The sequence below is a fragment of the Micrasema longulum genome, unplaced genomic scaffold (genome assembly GCF_059751315.1).
Source record: "Micrasema longulum isolate JH-2025_06_02 unplaced genomic scaffold, ASM5975131v1 h1tg001166l, whole genome shotgun sequence".
In the NCBI taxonomy this organism is placed as follows: Eukaryota; Metazoa; Arthropoda; class Insecta; order Trichoptera; family Brachycentridae; genus Micrasema; species Micrasema longulum.
The window spans coordinates 388,440-396,341 of record NW_028278353.1 but is presented as its reverse complement, the minus strand read 5'-3'; the positions used below and the strand labels follow the sequence as shown (position 1 = coordinate 396,341).

Genomic DNA, 7,902 nt, shown 5'->3' with positions numbered 1-7,902 from the left:
GTGGCCACTTAAATCAGCAATGACATATCATAAGCCCTGTAAATGCCTAGACTTCCATATTCCAAACTCTACCTCTATTTTGCAACAAGTTCACATTTATTTGACCTGTTTATTTGTTTCCCTCCTTAAAAATCTTTTCCCTCTCTGTTGAAACAAATTTAAATATGAACAACTCCCTAGAAAAAATAAATAGCTAGTCTGCAAGCATTTGGACCTACTCAAAACATTGTTGAATTCACTACCTGGTAAAAGAAGAAGTATAAAAATTAGAAAATTGTTTTCAGGCGTTGCCTGGTAAGTGAATTGGTTCATCCGAATGAATCTTACCCACGGGATAAAGGTTTCAGCTCTTTTACTTCACAAAGGTCAACAGATGGAAGAGTTGTGAAGATGGAGGAAATGTGGATGTTCAAACATAGGAAAAGTGTTGAATGTTACACAGTGTGTGAAGTGGCCACTTAAACCAGCCAATGACAGGTCAAAAGCCCGGTAAATGCCTAGACTTCCATTTTCCATTCTCAAAAATGTTTTCCCTCTGTTGCAACAAATTTAAATATGAATAACTTCCTAGGGAGGAATTCCAGCCAGTCTGCAAGCATTTAGACGTACTCAAAACATTGTTGAAAATTAATTCGATTTGTAAATTTTCAGTGACGCAACCGGTAGATCTTCCGTTTATGTACAAAAAAAGACTTAGTTAAAATATATCTCAAAGAAGACTTAATACCAAAAAGGGAATTGTAATAGTATACATGGAAAACAGTTTAAGAAATGTGATGAGTGAACATTATTTGTTCTTAGTAAACAAATTTGAAGAAACGGCACATAGTCTAACATACGAGTACAATAAATGATATTAATATCTATATAACGAATTTCAACCTCCCTCAAGTCGACCGAACTAATCCCGAGTTGGGACTTTCTCACATGAAATGAATAAATACGTCGCCACTAGACGCTTATGAAGGTACTTGAAATTATACAATTTGTTTTAAAAAATTCATTGACACATTTCTGATCACGCGGTTACTAGAGGAGATCCGTATACCTCCACAAACTCAAAATACTATTATAGTGTCGGTACAGAGACTATGAAATATTTTAGTATAAAAACCCTTTTTGAAATAAATATTTAATGTCAACCATGCCGGGAATCGAACCCGAGACCTCTTGTGTATTAGGCAAGTGCGCCAACCATTTAACCACTCATCATCATCATCATTCCCTTTCTGCACCTAATAGCACATAGGGTACTGCAACCAATCGTAGCGTATCTTCATAACTTTTTTTACATGAAGGTAAGATGATCAGTTTTACGCTTTAGGTACCAGTCCAGGGACTTTGAAATATTGTGGTTGGAAATGGTTAGCAAACGCGCTGACCGTTACACCACGAGGCCGACATTTGACCACTAGGCGGACAAAAAATATTTCAGGAATCTGAATTGTTACGAATATTTTATTTTTAAATAAAAGGATTTTTTCAATGTAAATATTTTATTTTATAACTGAACAATGCTGCCATCATAAGAAAAAGGGACGTTTCTATAGAAAACAGAAAAAGGAGAAAATAAATATTTTGTAACTCGGAGATTGAAAAATTCGCTGTGTGAAAAACACTACAAAAATTAAGTATATTATTATGCGACAGTATGTATTATCGTTCGCTCTAACGGAATAGATATATTTATTTAAATACATTTTACGTTATTTAACGTTATTCATTTATTTAAAAATTAACAATTGCTGGAAATGCCCTTTTTATTTTGTAATTAAGTAAACATCTTTCTTTTTAGTGTTAATATGCCAATTGATTCTACTCAACTAAATAAAATAGACGTTACTGGTCATTTACTGTTTTTTCAAACTAGTAACGCCGACCTAATAATCAATTAAATTCAAAATTACCAGCAGATCTTAAATTGAATTGAAAACTAGTAGGAGCACCACTCAACACATAAGACGGTCTGACCAAACAAGGATAGCCAACTTCTTCACAGAACTTGATAGCGGAAGTTAAATTTGTCAGTTCCTTCCATCGAGGCTGCATTATTCCTTTTCTGTCTAACATCCGGGAAAACTTAAATCTATTTTCAGCTCCGTCAACACTCTCTGGAGATGTTCCGAGAATTTTGGCTTGTTGTCTATGTAAATCCATCGCAATGTTATTGGGGAGTTGACCCCCCATTGATATAATTACGCCTTCTGGATTTTCCAGGTTATATATATCCATCACTACCTCAAATGAAATTTCCTCAAAATAGAGGCGATCACACATATCATAATCAGTACTCACAGTCTCCGGGTTGTAATTGATCATTATAGTTTTCTTTCCTAAATTACGAAGTTCTCGTAAACAGCCAACAGCACACCAATCAAATTCAACAGAACTGCCAATACGATACACTCCAGATCCCAGGACCATGATATGTCCTCCTGGGAATTGCAGATCATTGTTCGAAGCATTGTAAGTAACATACAGATAGTTTGTAGTTGCGGGCCATTCAGCAGCAACTGTATCTATTTGTTTCACAAATGGAGTGATTCTGGATTCAATTCGCTGTTTACGAACAGCGAGTTCGGTACTTTTTACTGCTGCCGCTATTTGTTTATCAGAAAATCCTAATTGTTTCGCTGTTAATAAAACTTCATTAGATAATTGACGTTGATCTAATGATTCTAAGAGGATATGATAATCAATAATGTTTTTCATCTTTTGTAGGAACCATTTATCAATTTTAGTAAGATCATATAATTTTTCTAGGGTATACCCAACTTTAAGGGCTGCAGCTAACACAAACATTCTTTTATCCATCGGCTCTTTGAGTTCTTCATTATTAGCTTCTTTCAAGTTCGGATCCAGACCAGTGACATTCTCATCTACCATTCGAAGAGCTTTTTGAAAGGCTTCTTCAAATTTGCGCCCAATAGCCATAACTTCTCCGACACTCTTCATAGAACTTCCAATTTTAGTACTAACTCTACTGAATTTTGCCATATCCCAGCGGGGAATCTTTACAACGCAATAATCTAAACTGGGCTCAAAGCAGGCTGTAGTCACTCCAGTCACTGAATTCTTTATCTCTGCCAAGGATCTACCTAAAGCTAATAGAAGAAAAAATTATTATTTTAATCAGTCTTTAATAATTATATAATTCAGAACAGCCTTTCATATTTAGTAATCTTCAAGACTTTTTACAATTTAGTCTCATTTATTAGTGAGAATAATAGGGTTGTGGTTATTTAAAAAAGATAGATGTATTTTTAGTAGATGCGTTTAGTAGATGATTAGTTTACAAAAAATACAACTTCATAATTTAAATAAATAAGAGAGATAAACAAAGCAAGTCTTATTTTCTATGTAGACTCGTGTTACATCATAGCCACGCATGAGTTAAAAAAGAATAATGTATAGAAGGCAAAGAAATTACTTTAAAAATTATGAAAAAAACATCCATTTGGAAAAAAAATAAAACTTGATTACAGAAAAATTATTTCAAAATCATCATCATTCCTTCCACATCTAATGGTGCATAGGGCACTGGATTGATACACCAACCGCAGCGTAGCTTGATCATTTCTGTAACATGAAGGTAAGATGATCAGTCTTAGGCTTCAGGTGCTAGTCCAGGGACTATGAAATATTCTAGTGTAAAAGCACCTTTTTGAATAGATATTTTATGTATATTAGAAAACGGATTAAAAAATATATAGGGAGAAAAAATAATTCATTATAAAAACAGTCCTAAATAAAATAAATTACTTTTGAATTCTCGTAGGGAAATAAATACCAACAATATAATATAAATATATAAATGTATTATGCTTGTGAACCTCATTGTACTGCCTGCAAATGCGAAAGTGGGGATTATAATATCCTGTATTCCAGGAAGAGTCCTCAACTCTGAGCATGTCAGGATTACGTAGTTGATTATTTAATTATGATTTCTTCGTGTTCAACAAAGGAGATCAAATTGTACGAAATAAGACATAAAATATTAATCGTCTGTTATTTAACTCAACTTGTGGAACGGAGGTCGTGTCATAGACTCCAGATCACAAGTCAGAGGTTCCGAGGTTGAAATTCAGTCATATTTTTTTGATAATCTAATAATTACTGGGTTTTCCCTGTGAGGAATACATTGTTAACTAAATTATATTGTGTATTCTGGTGAAGTATTAAATATATGTATACGAGTATATGTATAATGAAAATAATACATATCTACTGAATGTCTATGTGGTATTTTTTAGTGAACTTTTGAATAATTGTTGTATTAAAATACTGTAGAATAAAGCAACATATCTCGCAAAGTTAATAATAATTGCTGTATAAGTTTATTTGTAATAATCTTCTGTTGTCAACAGCTAAAGCAGAGAAATGATGTTCGCAGAACCACAGAAAAATGCTAATTTTAATATTGTTAATATTTTCCTATGTGTATATGTTAGCACAAATATTTATAAACGTTTTTTGTAGATTACCAATGAAAAAAACCACCACTCGCCACTGCAAAGTAGGTATTCAAGACTTTTAAATTGTTTACAACATTTTCAACTTTTGTACTATTTTTTTACAAGGTCTTTGGGAAATTAAAAAATCAGACATGTATTTTATTTAGGGATTACATAAATAAAATTACAACTTGTTCGCAAAACGGTTGTATCTAAGGAAAGTTTGTTTTTGGACCGAAATTGGGATTAAGCAATATTTAGTGTTTAAAGCTGGAAAAAGAACACGTGAAGAATACAACACCTAGTTATTATTATATTTATGTTGTCTGTTCCTAAATAAAATACTTGTCTAATCATCTTATTTCCCAAAAACCTTATAAAAATTTGATAAAAGTTGAAAATGTTGTAAACAATTTACCAGTGCTACTACGTAAGCAAAACCGCTAGTTGGTCAAACTAAACAAAAGAAAACTAAACTAAGGAATTTTTATTAATATTTTTATCAAAATATTTTTATGTTGTACTAATATATACTTCGAAACGTATCACAAGCTTTAAGCGGATTAAAAATGGCGATTCCCGCGATTTCCTACATCAAACAGAATTGGTTTCCTCTCTCGCAGTTTTCACAGTAATTGAGTTAGGAGACTTTTGCACATGGCGTTACCAGAAAATGTGACAAAAATTATCTACGTTCGTTGCATTTTACCTAATTAAATTATGTTTGGCCTGCGTTTGTCTGTGGTTCGTGCAGCTACTTTAAATGCCGAACTCAAACAGGGCTTTAGTTACTAACTACGACGTAGTAATTGGTATTTAATTATTAGCTATTTTTTTTATTTTTAAAAACCCATTGTAATTATAAATGACGGGTGCCGTGGTGCAGTCAGTTAGACAGCTTACTATGAAACTGGCGTCGCGGGTTCGAATCCCGCCCGTTGCAAGAGGGAAATCTAAAAAAGACTTTTCTCAATTGGTCTGGGTGTTGTGATGTATTTTTCATTTGCACATCCTCTCTTTTCAATCTGCTGACGTTTATAAATAGTTTATACAATATCGTGTTTGTACAGTTATATTGTAATCAATATCTGTAAATATTTTATACAATATCGTGTAAAATGCATAAACTAACAAAAAAATCGCACGGGAAAATAATAAGAAATAAATTTGGTATTTCAAAATGAAATTTAGGTACCAGTCCAAGTATAATTAAGTATTGCAGTCTAAAATTACCATTAAAAATCAATAATTCAAAGTCAATCCGCCAGGAATTAAACCTGGGACCTCAAACGTGGTAGGAGAACCCGCCAACCACTACACCACTTTTCTCCCGTCTTATTTGAACTTTTCTGCACTTGATCTCTTTTTTCAGATGTGTTGATTAGCACCTGAAGCGCAAGCATAATTACCTAACTCCAATGTAACAAGAACGATATAGTTCCGCTGCAACTGTTTGGCTAATGCAGTGTCCTATACATTATAATGAGCACGATGATATAAATGTATTGTTTTTTATTTATTAAAAAATAATGTAATATTATACCTATTTTTTGTTGTACACTTGCTTCTTTTACATTCATACATTGTATGAAAGCAGGTGGAGTGGTATGGCGTTCTATCCTCTCTACTTGCACCTATGGGAAAACGGCGTGACGGTTTATGTTTTGTTGCGAACTAATAAAAACGTTTTTTTATAACTATATTATATAAAATAAACGTTTAGATCGACCACTAGGACCACCAGCATCTTGCAAAGCTACCAAGGGTCAGTTTCACAGATTTAAGATAGTAATACTAAAATTTTAACAATCAAATAACTTGAAACAAATTAAATTATAAAAACTTTAATTTTCAAACAAACATAATTTATTTTCCAATGTTTTTTTTAATAACAGAGTAACAAAATTTTATTTATTCAAAAACATCACATTTGAATAATACTTTTCTTCGTATTTACGAATACCTACCATTACAAAATAAATCTCAATCAACGAGATATTGTCAGCATAATGTTTCTACAGAAAGGTGGGCAGGGAAGATAGAACACCATAGCGCTGTATTTTATTTTCTTTGTAATTCTTGCATATTTTCTATACATTCGAAATGAAAAATCAGTGAAAAACTATTGATTCCGATCCTAATTTTTACATCTCATCAAAGTCTTATCCGCATCTGATGGTATGTAAAGCTCTGTAACGTGAAATAAATGCAGCTGATCAATGTCATTTATCGTAAAGAAAGGCAATCAGTTTCACGCTTCAGGTTCAAGTATAAGAATGATAAAATATTACAGTGTAATACGATCTTTTAAGCAAATTGTTTCTGTCTAGGAATTCAACCAGGGGCTTAAATCCAATGGCGAATCGTCCATTTAATCAATTGTGCAATTTTATGCGTGACTTACTATTATATTTTATAATCGATTTTAGTGTTTTGTTTGGATAATATTTATAAAAAATATGTTTATTTATAAAAATCTAATTAAAATTATTTTTTATACATCCATGTATTTAAAAAATACATTTATTGTACTTTTGCTATCAAAATTTTAATCCCTCGCCAAGCACAAGGGTATTCCTCGTTTTTGATGTGGAACTCGTTTCGTTTTCTTTATGTGTATCATGTATTTTTTTTTTTATAAGTTATGACTTGAGCATGTTCAAAAAAAATAAAGTTTCAATCATATATTTTAATATTTACAAAAAAATATCAATATTATTTGAAGACTTTCTAAAAAAAAAAAATTGAACATTTTTCCTCTACAGAATACGGTTGACATATGACCACTAGATTTTTCACTCACGTGATTTAATGTAGAACGCGGCATATTTGATTTATTAAGAAAAATAAACTAGTATAGGTCGAGAAGGAACAGAAAATTTATTCAAAATACAAATAAATTGGTAATAGTTTTCATTAAAAATAAGTATTTTGTCCTTAGCAGAGATGTGATAATGTTGTATTACACTATCCAAGTATATATTACTTGTGAAGGGACAAATTAAACATTTAATTTAACTTCCCTATAAAAACAAATCACCCACGCAGTGGCCTCAATCACAGTAAGCGTACGCGTTAACTACTAAACTAGTAAGCTGAAAGGTGTCGAAAATCAAACCCGAGGCCTCTTGCGACTACTCTACCACGAGGCCGACGATATAGACCTCGCTTCCAATACATGTATACATCTTCTCATGCACGTACGCCGATTTTTCCTACTCTTAACATGTCCATATTCAAAAATTTGTTAAATTTGATCGTGCCATGTCTTTTTCGATCTTCCTTTTTTTCTGAATCAATCAACATTCACATCGCAGATTCCTTTAGTTGTTCTTTTCTTGATTTTGTCTATAATGCTTCTTTTAGCCCTACATACATAATTTTACCACAAATTCGCCTGAAAAATCGCATTTCGACAGTGTTAGACCTACTTTCATAATAATTATTC

The 7,902-nt window shown here is 32.2% G+C and overlaps 1 pseudogene; it reads right to left on the bottom strand.

Moving 5' to 3' along the window:
- Positions 1 to 1,887: 1,887 nt before the first annotated feature.
- LOC148276679 (multifunctional protein r pseudogene) lies at positions 1,888 to 3,086 on the bottom strand (annotated as a pseudogene).
- Between the last annotated feature and the right edge of the window lie 4,816 nt (positions 3,087 to 7,902).